Source organism: Macaca mulatta, chromosome 8, assembly GCF_049350105.2.
Source record: "Macaca mulatta isolate MMU2019108-1 chromosome 8, T2T-MMU8v2.0, whole genome shotgun sequence".
NCBI classification, from domain to species: Eukaryota; Metazoa; Chordata; class Mammalia; order Primates; family Cercopithecidae; genus Macaca; species Macaca mulatta.
Genome location: NC_133413.1, coordinates 96,986,994 through 97,003,576, shown reverse-complemented (window position 1 = coordinate 97,003,576; position 16,583 = coordinate 96,986,994). Strand labels below are relative to the sequence as shown.

The following is a 16,583-nucleotide window of genomic DNA, read 5'->3' as shown; positions in this document are numbered from 1 at the left end:
TTCCAAGGATGGGGAGAATTCAAGAGAGAATGCAGACATCTATGTGTGAAGTCAGTCTCACAGCAAAGAGACACCACATATCAGAAGAGCATTATTTTTTTCCCTAAAAATGCTTATACAAAAGCTACAAAAACAACATGCCAGGCACAGCTGATTATTTAACAAATTGCTGAGTTACACTACTGCATTGCTGCCAGGAAACAAATTTCCTCTATTAGCAGCATTGCCCTCTGAAAATGACTCTGACTGTGGCCTCAATTTTATCCTGAAACCATTATGGCTGAATGGCAAATGGAAGAAATTACATAAACACCAGGGTCTGGAATCTTGTTAATAGTAATATTCATGAAGATGCTGTTCTCATTTCCTTTTAATGTAATTATCCAGTACATGATATACAATTTTTTAAGAGAGCAATAGCATATTTTATCCACAAATCACAATGGGAGCTGGGCATATTGGCTCATACATGTAATCCCAGCACTTTGGGAGGCTGAGGCAGTAGGATCACTTGAGCCCAGGAGTTCAAGACCAGCCTGAGCAACAGAGACCTCATTCTCTTAAAAAAAAAAAAAAAATATTAGCCAGGCATGGTGGTGCGTGCCTATAATCCCAGCTACTTAGGAGGCTGAGGCAGGACAATCACTTGAACCTGGGAGGCAGAGGTTTCAGTGAGTGAGACTGCACCATTGCACTCCAGCCTGGGTGACAGAGCAAGACTCCATCTCAGAAAAAAAAAAGAAAGAAAGAAAGAAAGAAAGAAAAATTTAAAAAATTAGCCAGCCAAGGTGGCATGCACCTGCAGTCCCAGCTACTCGGTAGGCTAAGGCAGGAGGTTCACTCAAGTCCAGGAGTTCAAGTCCACAGTAAGCTATGCACTGCAGCCTGGGTGACAGAGCAAGACCCTGTCTCAAAAAAAAAAAAAAAAAAAAAAAAAAAAAAAAAAATTATGCAGGAAAATAAAGCAAATGTTTTATACTCTTTTAGTGTGAAAGATTTGGCTGGGATAAGTTACCTGGCAAAGAATAAACGAGCAACTAAAGAATAATTCTATGTAGTATTTTACTCCTTAAACAGCAGGATAGAAAACACAAATAATCCCTAGGATTAGACAATGGCTTCCTACTGTACAGATTATTACTTATTGGACAATAATTTGATCCAAACACCTCCTCTGAAATGCAAATAATCCCTAGAAATACCAAACATATCAATCATTCTCCCATTCACCCTAATGTTCTGCATCAGTATTATAACAGAGATAAACCTAAGGAACTGAGAATTAAGACCTAATATTTATTTATTTATTTTTATTTATTATTATTTTTTTAATTTATTTATTATTATTATACTTTAAGTTGTAGGGTACATGTGCATAACGTGCAGGTTTGTTACATATGTATACTTGTGCCTTGTTGGTGTGCTGCACCCATCAACTCGTCATTTACATCAGGTATAACTCCCAATGCAATCCCTCCCCCCTCCCCCCTACCCCCTCCCCATGATAGGCCCCGGTGTGTGATGTTCCCCTTCCCGAGTCCAAGTGATCTCATTGTTCAGTTCCCACCTATGAGTGAGAACATGCGGTGTTTGGTTTTCTGTTCTTGTGATAGTTTGCTAAGAATGATGGTTTCCAGCTGCATCCATGTCCCTACAAAGGACACAAACTCATCCTTTTTGATGGCTGCATAGTATTCCATGGTGTATAGGTGCCACATTTTCTTAATCCAATCTGTCACTGATGGACATTTGGGTTGATTCCAAGTCTTTGCTATTGTGAATAGTGCTGCAATAAACATACGTGTGCATGTGTCTTTATAGCAGCATAATTTATAATCCTTTGGGTATATACCCAGTAATGGGATGGCTGGGTCATATGGTACATCTAGTTCTAGATCCTTGAGGAATCGCCATACTGTTTTCCATAATGGTTGAACTAGTTTACAATCCCACCAACAGTGTAAAAGTGTTCCTATTTCTCCACATCCTCTCCAGCACCTGTTGTTTCCTGACCTTTGAATGATCGCCATTCTAACTGGTGTGAGATGGTATCTCATTGTGGTTTTGATTTGCATTTCTCTGATGGCCAGTGATGATGAGCATTTTTTCATGTGTCTGTTGGCTGTATGAATGTAAGACCTAATATTTAAAGTGGTATCTGATATGTGAAATTTAAGGCATCTGGTCATTCCCATGCCCTGGCTGAAAATCCTGAAGTCTTATCTACTTTCTCTTTTCTCATTCCTCCTTAAACCTACTCTTAGATTTATCCAGTAAAGATGCCACAGAGATTCTGCCTACTAGAAACCCAAATCACTCTCAAACATGGAGATACAGCCCCTTCCCCATCCCCAGAGTCACAACCTTAACTTCAGGTCTTCTATATCTGTCACCTGCCTAACATAATAGTCTCCTAATGGGTATTCCCACTGCCATTTTCTCTCCATTCACATTATGATTTTATCACTTCTGATTAAAAAGTGATAGTCCAATAAACTAAGCCTAGAATTCACGGCTCTGCCAACATCTACCCCTAGTCTACCTGAACAGCTACCTCTGCCCATTCAAGTTCTTCAAGATCCACTTCAGGCCGGGCATGGTGGCTCACACCTGTAATCACGGTACTTTGGGTGGGCGAGGCAGGGGATCACTTGACGTCAGGAGTTCAACACTCATCATGACCAACAGGGTGAAACCCTGTCTCTACTAAATATACAGAAATTAGCTAGGCGTGGTGGCAGGTGCCTGTAATCACAGCTACTCGGGAGGCTGAGGCAGGAGAATTGCTTGAACCAAGGAGGCGAAGGTTGCAGTGAGCCGAGATGGCACCACTGCACTCCAGCCTGGGTGACAGAGTGAGACTCTATCGCAAAACAAAACAAAACAAACACTTCAAATGATACTTCCTTCATACAGCTGTTGCTGATACCCTGCTGATACCCCTCATGCTGTTATGGCACTGATTCTATCTTCTTTCCACTATTGTTACTCGTATTTGTGGCTCATCACTCCGTCTATATACTGTGAACTGTGGGCAGCGATCATATTTTACCACTTCCTCTTCTTCCTGAAGCATGACATCTGGCACAGGTTATTTGTAGCAGAAAGAGCAATAACTCTGGAGTCAGTGTGTGTTGTTCAAATTTCTTTCCTACCACTAATTTGGATGTGTCACCTCTGCCAAATTATCTATCTGAATTTCAATTTCCTAATTTATAAAATGGGGATATTAAAAAACCCTGACACTTATCCTTAATGTAAATAAGGTTAAAATAGAAAAATAAACTTAATACAAACCCTGACAATTGTAGGTTTGTAGCATGCTCAGCATATAATAGACACTCCATGAATTGTAGCAATTATTTTATTAATGACTCAGGGATTTTAATTGATTGTCTCAGCATAGATGGCTTATTATTAAGTAGTAAGACATAAAACAGCTTTCTCATTCTTATTTATGAAAAGCTTCTTGAAACAATAATACTTTTTGGGATTTACATAAAATTAATTTGGCAAAATAGTCAGCCTTGAGCATAGATAAGGTACGCAGGTGAGGGCAGCGCAGGCTCATGTCAGTGACTCAAAATGTGTTCTAAAACAATTGTGAAGGAGAAGTCAGTGCCCATCTACCAATCCCTTTAGTAAAGTTCCTTCAGTCTTCAGCCGAAAAATGAAGAGACTGGCTTACTATAAAAAATTCTCAGATGTTCCTTCTGGTTCTAATACCATGATTCACTAACTGCTATTCCGCAGTACATCCTGCCTGACCGCTACTGAAAGCACACAAGGGCAACCTTGGGGCAGCTGGAACCCGCCCAGCAACATCAGCAATAAACACCCTAGGCAGTGTTTCTCCAATTGTGCTGCTCAGAACAGTAATAAGTGTTCCCCTACTTAAAAAAAAAGGCGGGGGGGGGGGGCGCGCAGAGCAGGTAATACGGCTGAAAATCCCAAGGCTGCTAAGTTCCTGAGAGTTCCCAGGCCAAACTAGCAACTGTATTTATTATGAGGTTACTGTAAACCCATTATTTTGCTAAGGACAGCAGGGACATTATACAGCAACGGAAGAGCTCGTAGCTCATTATAATCAAACTGGGGAGATCCATTCAAAAAACAATTACTTATTGAATACTTTCTAGGTGTTCCAAAAGTGGGGTTTGGGGAGGAGGCCAAAACGAAATAAATACTTAGCTACTTAGCTAACTATGTATACACAGAAAGAGTATACAAGAGTATAAAATTGTGTGGTACAGTCAGAGAACAATTAGTGCTCTTGGAGCTGAAGAAGCTCCCCAGAGATTTCTACTTTTACTGGCAATTAAAACTATACTCCACTATAAAAAAATGTGCAATCTTATTGCTACTGACTACTGGATTTCTTTTTCACCCTTACATTTAAGGGTAGACAGTAAGAGAGTGGGGAGTAGAAGAATAAGGGGAAAGAAAAGATAGGTAATAATTCCATACAACTAGACAGATATTATTTCTTTTATAGTTTTCAAAGTGCTTCCAAATAATATATTATCTTCTGAACTTTACAAAAACTCTGTGAGTTAGGCAGGATAATGATTACTACATGGTGAAAGGTCCATGTGTCACAGGTATGACTTTAATATAAGGCACTCCAGTGTCTGAATTGATTGACCCAGAATATGTTGATAATTTTCAGCACATTGTTAATCTTCAAAACAATGCATAATATCTACTAGGAAAAAAAATACAAATTTCTTCAAAAAGGTTAAATTACTTACATGGGATCACAAAGCTACTAAGTGTCAGCACCACAGCATAAACCCACGTATTTTCCCCTTTATGCCAAAATCCCTCCAGGGCACTAAAGCCTCTAATTAATAGTTACTTAGCTGTCAAGTAAAACCAGTATTTGTAAAAATAAATAAACTCCATAGATGCACACAATTATGATTTTTCAATTAAAAACAATATCAAAAAATAGTTACTTAGTATAACAGCAATATTCTCTAATTAATTTCCTTTTGGCTTGTTAATATCAAAAGTAATATTCAGCCTGACACAAACTAATAAAATAATATCTTTAAAATTACAAGATTAATACTGAGGCTAAAACTAGTTATATGGTTCTCAAACAAAGGTAACCAGAATAACAAAAGCTTGCCAAAGAATGGAAGAACTGGAATGGTTTATACTTTATTTACCTCATAGCAGTTCCTCTTCAAGATAACCCATTAAATTGTAAATTACTTAAGACTAAGAAAGCATGTTCTCCTTGCTAGTGTGTCTCTACACACACAGGTCTACCATGTACGTAGGTGACGTTAGATCATCTTAGAGCAGCAACACTTATTCTCAGGAATATACTGCACTTAATACCCAGACTCTGACAGTAAAAAACTCATATTAAAAAAATTTAAACTAAGCTTGTTCTGTATTTAGTAAGAAAGTGATGCCCAGATTTGTTTTTTTAATCACTACCAGAGGATACTAGAAATGAAGATAGGGAATAAAGGCAAGCACAAACATACATAAAACAAAACAAAAAAAGAAACAAAAAGGAAGAATCACTGGATCAGGTGTCAAAAGAAATGGACTGGGCTGGGCGTGGTGGCTCGCACCTGTAATCCCAGCACTTCGGAGGCCAACACAGGCAGATCACCTGAGGTCAGGAATCTGAGACCAGCCCGGTCAACATGGCGAAACCCTGTGTCTACTAAAAACATAAAAATTAGTTGGGCATGGTGCACTATAGCCCCAGCTACTTGGGAGGCTGAGGCAGGAGAATCACTTGAACATGGGAGGTGGAGGTTTCAGTGAGCCAAGATTGTGCCACTGCACTCCAGCCTGGGCGACAAAGCAAGACTCCATCTCAAAAAAACAAAAAAAAAAAGAAAGGGACTGGTTCTGTGTTAGTCATACCACAATGGCGGGCATTTAGGCAACTGATGTCACTTCTCTGGGCCTCAGGTTTTTTCAGCTGTTAAAATTTTTTTTTTTTTTGAGATGGACTTTCACTCTTGCCGCCCAGGCTGGAGTGCAATGGCGATCTTGGCTCACTTGCAACCTCCGCCTCCTGGGTTCAAATGATTCTCCTGCCTCAGCCTCCTGAGTAGCTGGGATTACAGGCGCCGCCACTACGCCCAGCTAATTTTTGTATTTTTAGTAGAGACGGGGTTTCACCATGTTGACCAGGCTGGTCTCCAGCTCCTGACTTCAGGTAATCTGCCTGCAATCCGCCCACCTTGGCCTCCCAAAGTGCTGGGATTACAGGCGTGAGCCACTGCATCCATCCTTCAGCTGTTAAAACTAAGAGTTGAGTCAATCCCTTTCTTTAAGTAATTACTAAGGTCTTTTCCATTAATGTATCCTGACCCTGATTTAATTATAATGAATATGTAACTTGTTTAGGAAGTGGTACTAAAGGATTTTTAAAAATGAGTAGAAAACATCAGAATATTTATAAGGACAAAAAGGAGAAATGGAAGAAAAAGGATAAAGTTTTCCAAACTCAGTCTCCATCTCTATCAAAAAAACAATATCTGGGGCCAGGCACGGTGGCTTGTGCCTGTAATCCCAGCACTTTGGGAGGCCGAGGTGGGCGGATCATCTGAGGTCAGGACTTCAAGACCATCCTGGCCAACATGGTAAAACCTGTCTCTACTGAAAATACAACATTAGCTGGGCATGGTGGTGTCTGCCTGTAATCCTAGCTACACAGGAGGCTAAGGCAGGAGAATTGCTTGAACCAGGGAGGCGGAGGTTGCAGTGAGTCAAGATCGTGCCACTGCACTCCAGCCTGGGCAAAAAGAGCCAAATTCCGTTTCAAAACAAACAAACAAAAAGCTATATCTGAAAAAAAATGTATCTAGAAACTTCTCCATTAGTTAGATATCTTGGCTCAAAATTGTTATTAAGTGCTCAGATGACTTAAATAAACAAACAAAACACAGGGCCCAGTCTATTAAGCAGATGCAGCACGATAAGGAAGTAAATTTTATTAGCATCCATGAAATCTCACATTATTAAGCTCTTAGCATCTATCATGACAGTAAAATAAATCAGCTTTTAGCCACACTTTAAAAAGTTTCCAGATTCTTAAACTATCTTGAGCAAAATCTAAATAGTGATACCATTGCTGATGCTTGGACACGTAGAACTGAGGAAAGCAGGAGTTAACATGAAAAGGTTGATATGTTATCACTCTAACTTCAAAAATAAAAAGTAGGTGCAGTTTTACCTTGTCTTTATCATTACAAAGTAAGCAATCAACTAAGGACCCTTCATTAATTTCTCTAGAAAATCCTGATATGGTTCTATTCCATGATTCATAGCTGGCTACAAAGTTTACTTAACATGTGTTTCAGGTTATACCACTTTTCTAATCCCTTGGTTACTGTATATACATTTTAGAAGTATCACTGATTGTATTTTCAAGCCCATCAAATGAACAGTTCATCATAGGTTCATTTAGTGAGGTATTAATATAAGTTATTAATAGAAGCAGGGTTGGGCCAGGCATGGTGGCTGATCCTTATAATCCCAGCACTTTGGGAGACTGAGGCAGGCAGATGGCTTGAGCTCAGGAGTTCAACAGCAACCTGGACAACATGGCTAAACCCCGTCTCTACAAAAATACAAAAATTAGCCGGGCATGGTGGGGTATGCCTGTGGTACCAGTCATTCTGGGGACTGAGGTGGTATTGCTTGAGGCTGGGAGGTGGAGGTTGCAGTGAGCCGAGATCATGCTGCTGCACTCCAACCTGGGTGGCAGAATCAGGCCCCATCTCATATATAAATAAATAAAATTTTTTTTTAAAAGAAGGGTTATCAGAACTTATTAGCTACATAAGCAGAAAAAATAAAATTAAAATTAAAAAGTTACAAATAAGAAGTTACTAACATCAGTGTCACTAAAATTGGTATACAATCCCCTACTGCTAAATTTGACTGGCTTAAGAAAAAAAGAAGCAGTGGCAACATCTCACTATTGCCTCACTTTATGCAACATACATCTTGGCAAAGCTGGCTATGAAATACATGTCTACAAAGTGAATCATCTTTTACCCTCAATGAAAATCAGAGCTGCATCCCCTACCTGAAAATCCCAAGTGTTCAGTTGAAAAGTCTTTCATTATAAGGGCTAAGTAAAGCTGCTGGCCAGCTGTGCAGCAGGCAGGCTGGATCTGATATTAAGGCACACCAACCTGCGGAGACTGAAGTCTCCTGGGGTTCTCATTCCCCTCAGAGCACATTAAGAATTTTCCCCCTTCTGGAATTTCCCAGATGTTGAACCAGCCATCAGAACCTCTCACCTGCCCTGGTGTCCACTATGCCCCAACTCTAAATGCATGCTTTCCAAAATTTGACTCTTTTCCTTCTCTTTGTAGGGGAACATGTATATTTAATTGGGCAAGTTGAGCACTTCACCATTTATCACTATGTGCTCCTTTCTAGTTCACGGTGAACAAATCATATAAAAATGCCTTCAGTTTAAAGTAGCAACAACTACAACCACGTGGTTCCCAAGGTTTAAAAGTTTGTATATTGGGCAAAGACGGTTGAGATGTTTATACACTTCCTGATTTCAAGAATATTCATGTCCTGGTTACTTAACACATACATTGTAGCTGTTTTTAATTTTAGGGCAAATCCCTTTATATTTCCCAATCATGAGCAGTTTAATAGTACTATTAATTCATTCAACACTTATTGAACAAATATTATAGATTGCCTACTGTGTGTCAGGCACTGTTTTAAGGTGCTGGAGAGCCAACAATAAACAAAGCAGGCAACCATCCCCATGAGGGAGAGGTGAGTTACACTGCAGGGAGACAGAAAACAATAAAGACAAATAAGTAACATGTATAGTATGTTAGGTGGCAGTAAGTGTTACAGGGAACAATAAAGAAGGAGAGCAAGAAGTACTGAAGGTGGGGTGCAATTTTACATATTTTATAAAATTGTTTTGACAATATCATCAGGAAGTATTTGTCTTAATTTTCACTTCATTTTAAAAAATTCTGACACATAAACATGAAAATGTGGACAGATAAGTAAGTTCCTCTTTACAGTTGCAGGTACCTCTTTTAACAAGTACTGACCATCACCTTAGTCTAGAGGCATGGTAAACTAAAAGCCGGGGAAGGTGAAATAGCCTCATAACAACGTGTCCAGAAACCACACAGTTGTTCCGGTAATTTTCACAGGAACTAGATATAATATAACCATTTGCAAGAGGACATTTCAAAATTATTTACTAAAATCAGTATGTAGTATTTCCTTCTATTTTTTTTCATGAGGACACTTACTAATAAGCTATCCACCTAATTCATATTGGTTAATGTGACCATAATACTGATGAATTTTAATGTCTTTTAAAAAGTTAGGATTGCATACTGCTAAGCTGTTATATTAAAAGAATAAACAGTCTCTCCAAAAAAACCCCCAATATGATTCCCACTCACAAGTAAGAACAAGAAGGGAAAATATTGGTGGGAAGGAAGCTAGATTGTCGGGTGAAGGTAATGGTGGGAACAGTAAAGGAATGCTCTAGTTAGGACTCCTGCAGGTCATTGAGCACAACCCATAGAAGTGACATTGAGTCTTGTGAAAAGATCCACCTGAAAGATCATGCTTTGGTGAGCAGTGGTGGCATTATGAATCTTTGAAGGTCAAATGACATATAATCATTTTTCACGTCTAACATTTACTTTCTTAGTTTTGCTAACAGTCATACTTTCTAGCATAATAAATCACTGACTAAAGAACATTTGAAAAGGAGAAAAAAAAGAAAACTCTAACACTAGTAAGAAAAAAAGTCCAGTGATAGTACCAAAAAACAAAGAAGGCAAAGAAAACTATGGATAAAGCTATTCCAAGAATTGATAAGGCTGGGTGTGGTGGTTCACACCTGTAACCCCAGCACTTTGGGAGGCCAAGGCAGGAGGATCACTTGAGCCCAGGAATTCAGGACCAGCCTGGGCAACATAATAAGACCTTATCTTTATTATAAAATAAATAAATAAGTAAATAAAATAATTGATAGGTGTTGGAGTACAATACGAACTAGGTACCGAAACAGATGATGCAAGGGAAATACTCAGGGCAGCAGTGATATCATCATAAAGAGCATAGAAAATAAAATATTTTAAAAGTATAATAGGTTGCCATAAACTTATGTGAAAATGAAGACCATTGTCTATAAACTGTTCACAGTTACAGATAAAATTAGAAGGGGTGTCCAGTCATTATGCAACCCTTAATGGCAAACACTTCTTTTGCTTCTCCCATACTGGAGCCTCCTCTCCCTTCCCATTCTTCAGGGACTAGACCTGAGAGAAGAAATCCTGAAAGAGAACTGCAGACTTCACTGTGGGGTTTGTGCCAGGCACCTTTTGGTCTGTGGGGTCCTAAAATTCAGCTCCCCCTCACATCTAGAGTCTCAAAGTGATCCAGTCCCAGAGTTTGAAATTCTTCAGCCCAGAGTGGGATGTATTTTTCCAATTCATCAGCCAAAAGGAACGGACCTCCTAAAAATTCTCACAAAGGCAAAAAGTGGCCCTGGGTACCACAGATTAATGACTGAGACATCTATTGGTGTCATTATAATTGCCATTATATATGTCACCTGTTTTTATTCCCTTTCCGTTTCCCATCCTTTGCTGTTTCCCTCTACCTATGTCCTAGGCTTGTATAAGTTGTGTTTGGCTCTGGCTGGCAGCACACACAGAGAGCTAGTTTGCTAACCTTAATTAATGACATCAGGATATATGTGACTATATATAGCTTACCACTAACTATGTGCCAAGCACTTTGCTAAATGTTTTACAAGTAGGATCTAATTTAATTCTCATAGCAACCTTGTGACATTTTATCTCTATTTCACAAATGCAGAAACAGGCCCTAAAAGGTGAAGTATCCTGCCCAAGGTCATCCAGCTAACAGCCTTCATAGCATAGATTTGAAACCTAGGTATCTGGCTTATCCCAAAGAATAACGTTCTTTTACATTAAGCAATAAAGCCTGTGCCCTAAAACCATACGAACTTTTGAATTCCAAACCCCAATGCCACCACTTACCAGTTGTGTAATCCGATGAGTTATTCAACCTGAGTTTCCTGGAGAATGAAACAGAGTAACATCACATCTATAAGTGCTTGGGAGCGTTAAATAAGCTAACATATAAAAACTGTCCAGCACAGTTGTTGTGGGACATTGCAATCAATAGTTACAATATTCAATCCCGCCCTTCCCTCTATTTGATTATCCATTATAGAGGCGGCCTCAAAAAGACAACGCTAAGGATATGCAAAAAGTGCAGACGATCATTAAGCGCAACATAAATGGCTGGTCTGCTCGGTCCCAACGGGTTCTGGCCCTGCGCTTCCTCCACAACCCTGGTGTAGGGAACCCAAAACACTAGACAGAAGAAACTTGAAGCTGGAGGAGAAACGGGAGCTGCTGGACTACTTCTCACAACCTCCTTGTTTACTCTGAACAGGAGTCACCTCTTCCCACCTCATCTGCCAGCTTCTCGGGTGCTCTGAAGCGCGCGCCCCCTGCTCAATTGGGCACTGGCTTCACCACTGACGTGGTGTGGGTACCCTATCCCTCTCCCCGCGTGGTGCTGCAGTGATTTCGGGGCCTGTCACCCTTCTCTGGGCCACAAGCCCGACCCTCTCCGCCCAGGAAAGGAGGGCGGATCCCAGCCTATCCCTAGCCCCAGGTGCGCGAGCGCCAGGCCCAGGCGGGGCCTTGCGGCCCAGAGCTGAGCCCCGAGCCCGGGCTCCTCCAGGAGGCGCCGGCGGTGCTTGGGCCCCGCCAGGCCGCGACCTAGCTTGGGAGCCCCCCGCGCGACCTGCCGATCCCCGGCTACCGAGCACTTCCAGCACCAAGGCCCGGCGGGACCTGCCGCACGGAGCCTGCGGGCTTAGATTCTCCAGGCCAGGATTTTCCTTTTCCCCCGGGCGGTACCGTTGCTGGGCTGCTGCCTCACCCGCCCAGGAACTGGGAGAGGCCCGCACTCACGTGCGAGTCTTAGAGGTGGAAGTCGAGCGACGGTGGAGAACAGGCCAGCAGCGTCCGGAGAGCTGCCGGGACCGCAGGGATTCAAGAGAACCTAGGGCCGGACTGGCAGAGCAAGGGGGCGGGGCGGGGCGGGGCTGGGAGGGGGCGGGTCCAGTGTGCGCCCAGCCCCGCACAGCCCGCGCGAGGATCCGCCCATCCACAGGGAGCTGACTCTGGGCTGCAGGTCCGCTCCCTGCCAGTAGGCTGGCGCTTCATGGCTACTCTGGGGGCCAGTCGCTTACTGAAAAGGCAAAGCTGACTTTAAGGTAAATGGTTTGGTGCACCAAAATAAATTCCTTAAGGATTAAATAATTTAAATATTTGAGAAAATTTATACCATATCTGGACTGAGAAGACTGGGCGCCGTGGCTCACACCTGTAATCCGAACATTTTGGGAGGCAGAGATGGGAGGATGGCTTGTGCCCAGGAGTTGGAGACCAGCCCAGCCTGGGGCAAAAAAATGAGACCCCCTCCACCGATGCAAAAAGTAAAAAAAAATAGCTGGGCGTGGAGGCACGCGACTGTGGTCCTAGCTACACGTGAGGCTGAGGCAGAAGGATCACGGGCTCAGGCTGCAGTGCGCCATGTTCGTGCTCTGCACTCCAGCGTAGGTGACAGAGAGACCCTGTCTCAAAAAAGAAAAAAAAAAGTTACTAAGACAAATTATCAACATGAAAATAGCGAAACACATCTTAGCTCTTAACCATGCTTATATGCTTATTTAGGGCATTCTTAATGTGCACACTACCAAGGACATTTTATATCCTTCATTATCTTTAATCCTCATGATTCTGTGATGTATTTGGTGCCAGTATCCCCATTTTACAAATGAAAACTGCATTTGAGTAACATGAGATTTGAAAGCTAAATAATTGGCCTACTTTTCTGAAGTCACAGATTGTAAGTAAACTAACCTCAAAGTGCAGGCTGGACTGCTTGCTACTCCATGCTGCCTGCAACTAAACAAAACGCTATGGAAAATATTGATACATAACTGCTCGATAATGTAGAACTTCTTCCCAAGGAAACAGGGACAAAATCAATAGAACATATTAGGAAAAATATTGGTCCCAAACCTGACAGAGTTACTATCTTAAGTTCATTGATTTTTTATTTTTATTTTTTTGAGATGGAGTTTCACTCTTGTTGCCCAAACTGGAATGCAATGGCGCAATCTCAGCTCACCGCAACCTCCGTCTCCCGGGTTCAAGCGATTCTCCTGCCTCAGCCTCCCGGGTAGCTGGGATTACAGGCACCTGCCACCATGCCCAGCTAATTATGTATTTTTAGTAGAGATGGGGTTCTCCATGTTGGTCAGAGGTCTTGAACTCCCAACCTCAGGTGATCCACCCATCTCGGCCTCCCAAAGTGCTGTCATTACAGGCGTGAGCCACCGCGCCTGGCCTCTTAAGTTCATTTAAATTGATAAGAAAAAAAAAAAATAGAAAAATGGGTGAAGGGTTTTTTTTTTTTTAGTTACAGAAGAAATGGAAAGGGTATCAAATGAAGAAACATAGACATTCCTAAGTAAAAACTTTACTCTTAATCCAAAAAATGCAAACTAAACATTTTAATTTTATTTATTTTTAAGAAATAGGGTCTCACTATGTTGCCCAGGCTGGTGTCGAACTCCTGAGTTCAAATGATCTGCCAGCCTTGGTCTCCCAGAGTACTGGGATTACAGGTGTGAGCCACAGTACCTGGCCTGCAAATTAAACATTTTAAAAATCATATCAGTGCCAGTGAGGATTCATTTATTTATTCAGCAAACACATCCTGATTGCCTACTATGTGCATTGTTCTATACTTGTGAGCAAGACAGATAGGAACTTCTATCCTACAGAAGGGTCGAATAATAAGTTAGTTGTTAAAGACAAAATGAGATTTCAGACAGCCAGAGTGCCATGATGAAAGTTAAGGCAAGGTGATGTGTTAGAGGGACTTGAGGATAGTGTGAGCTTATTTAGACTGGGGATCAGAAAAGAGCTCTCTAAGATGGTATTTGACCTGAGATTTGAAAAATAAGAAGCAGCCAGTTATGCAAATATCTGGGGCACAGGAATGATAGCAGGGGCAAAAAGACAAGAACAAACTGCAAGTGCGGAAACAAGGCCTTTGTTGCTGAAGTGTACTGGGGAGGTACTAGAAGTGTTTTTGTTTTTACTAAAGGTTTCTGGCTCTATTTTTGATTCTGCCTTCATATGTAAATGAACGTTCTCAGGCACCACTAATTGGATTGCAAATTTCAAATTTCCCAGAATATATAGTATCCATACCCAACCTTCAAAACTTTTCTTTCCACTAAAATAGGGAAAGAGTGGAGGCAAGGGGATAGTTTTGTACTTTTAGTATCCAAACAGCAATCTATCATTTAAATACATAGTGCCATAGCTATTCAATGCATTTATTCATTCTCCTTAACTAGAGTCTAAATCCCATTCTACTTTTGTTCTTATTCATTCACCCATTAATTTAACATGTGTTGAATTAGATACCAAGCCTAACAAGGTTCTAGAAATAAAACACCACCTGGTGGAGAGTTAAATGCATGTTAAAATGAATGAGATATTCACAAAATATTCTTTCTCCTATGTATTTTGATCGTCATATTTCTATCTTCACTCTTTCAGTCACATTTTTAATTACCTCATCCTGTCTTATAGCTTTTTTTTTTTTTTTTGAGACAGGTTCTTGCTGTCACCCAGGCTGGGACGCAGTGGTGCGAACATGATTCACCACAGCTTCAACCTCTCAGGCTAAAGTGATCCTCCCACCTCAGCCTCCTGAAGTAGCTGGGACCTACAGGCACGAGCCACGGTGTCTGGCTAATTTTTGTACTTTTTGTAGATATGGGGTTTCACCATGTTGCCCAGGCTGGTGTCAACTTCCTGAGCTCAAGAAATCCACCGGCCTGTCTCTCAAAGTGCTGGAATTTTAGGCATGAGGCACCACGCCCAGCGTTAGTCTCAGAGCTTTGAATTCCATCTGTATTTTCTCTCTCTCTTTGTGTCTTTTTTTTTTTTTTTTGAGATGGAGTCTAGCTCTGTTGCCAGGCTGGAGTGCAGTGGCGTGATCTCGGCTCACTGCAACCTCCGCCTGCTGGGTTCAAGTGATTCTCCTGCCTCAGCCTCCTGAGTAGCTGGGATTACAGGTGCGTGCTACCACACCCAGCTACTTTTTTGTATTTTCAGTAGAGACAGGTTTTCACAGTGTTAGCCAGGATGGTCTCGATCTCCTGACTTCGTGATCCACCTGTCTCGGCCTCCCAAAGTGCCAAAATTACAGGATGAGCCACTGCGCCTGACCTTTTTTTGTATTTTGAGTAGAGACGGGGTTTCACTATGTTGGCCAGGATGGTCTGGATCTCCTCACCTCATGATCTGCCCGCCACGGCCTCCCAAAGTGTTGGGATTACAGGCATGAGCCACCGGGCCTGGCCACTTTTCTTTTTTCTTTTTTTTTTTTTTTTAAAGACGGTGTCTCACTCTTTGCCTGGACTGGAGTACAGTGGCGTGATCACCGCTCCCTGCAACCTCGGACACCTGGGCTCAAATGATCCTCCCAGCTCATCCTCCTGGGTAGCTGGGACTACAGCATGCACCACCACATGCAGCAAATTAAAAAACAACAAACAAACAAACAAACAGAAACATTTTTTTGTAGAGACAGAGTCTCACTATGTTGCCCAGGCTGGTCTTGAACATCCTGGGCTCAAGCTATTCCCCGGCTTTGGCTTCCTGAAGTGTTGGGATTACAGGTGTGAGCCACTATGCCCAGCCTATATTGTTAAGGTTATCGAACTTCCACACCTTTCCTCTGAAACTCCACGCTCAAACTCTCTATGCTTTACTCGGTTGTTGTATTAGTTATCAGTTGCTCTGTAACAGATAACACCAAATTTAGTGGCTTAAAACAGGAACAATCATTTATTATCTGTCATAGCTTCTGTGGTTTAGGAATTTAGAAGTGGCTTGGCTGGGTGGTTCTGGCTCATCGTCTCTCTTGATGTTGCAGTCAGATTTTGGCCAAGGCTGCAATCATCTGATGGCTTGACAGGGGCTGAAGGAATTCTTCAGCCCAAAAGTTCAATTGTGCCAAGGTTGAGAAAACCTGCTTTAAACCAATGGGACTATACATTTAAAAAATACTAATGTCATGAAAGACCAAGGCTGACGATTTAAAGATTTAAAGAAAGTAGAAACATAACAAATGCAAGATGTTATCAAGATTTGATCTTGAATTTAGAAAAAAAAAATCATTAGCATAAAGGACAGCATTGGGAAGTAAACAAAATTTGTATATTAAATAATAGTATTCTGTCAGTTTCAGTTTCCTGAATTTGATAGTTATACTGAGACTAAATAAGGGAATGTCTTGTTTCTAAGACTGAAGAGTCATGATATCTGTAATCTACTCTCAAAAGGCCTAACAACAGAAAATACTAGGAATATAATACTAGGAATATAGGTAATATATGTAAAGAAAGGTAAAGCAAATGTGAGAGAAAGTTAACAATGGCTGACTCTAGCTGAAGAATATATGGG

The 16,583-nt window shown here is 41.3% G+C and overlaps 1 protein-coding gene across 3 annotated transcripts in view; it reads right to left on the bottom strand.

The window, feature by feature from the left end:
* The window catches only part of CPNE3 (copine 3), a 49,440-nt gene extending 37,337 nt beyond the window's left edge, over window positions 1-12,103 (bottom strand). Inside the window, exons 1-2 of one of the 3 annotated variants that reach the window (XM_015145671.3) lie at window positions 11,946-12,103; window positions 11,052-11,089 (exon numbers count right to left, since the gene is read on the bottom strand). The gene's annotated coding sequence lies outside the window, so the exon portion shown is untranslated. The remainder of the gene's footprint in view (window positions 1-11,051; window positions 11,090-11,945) is intronic. The other 2 variants (XM_001082722.5, XM_015145670.3) reach the window with 2 other exon arrangements.
* Between the last annotated feature and the right edge of the window lie 4,480 nt (window positions 12,104-16,583).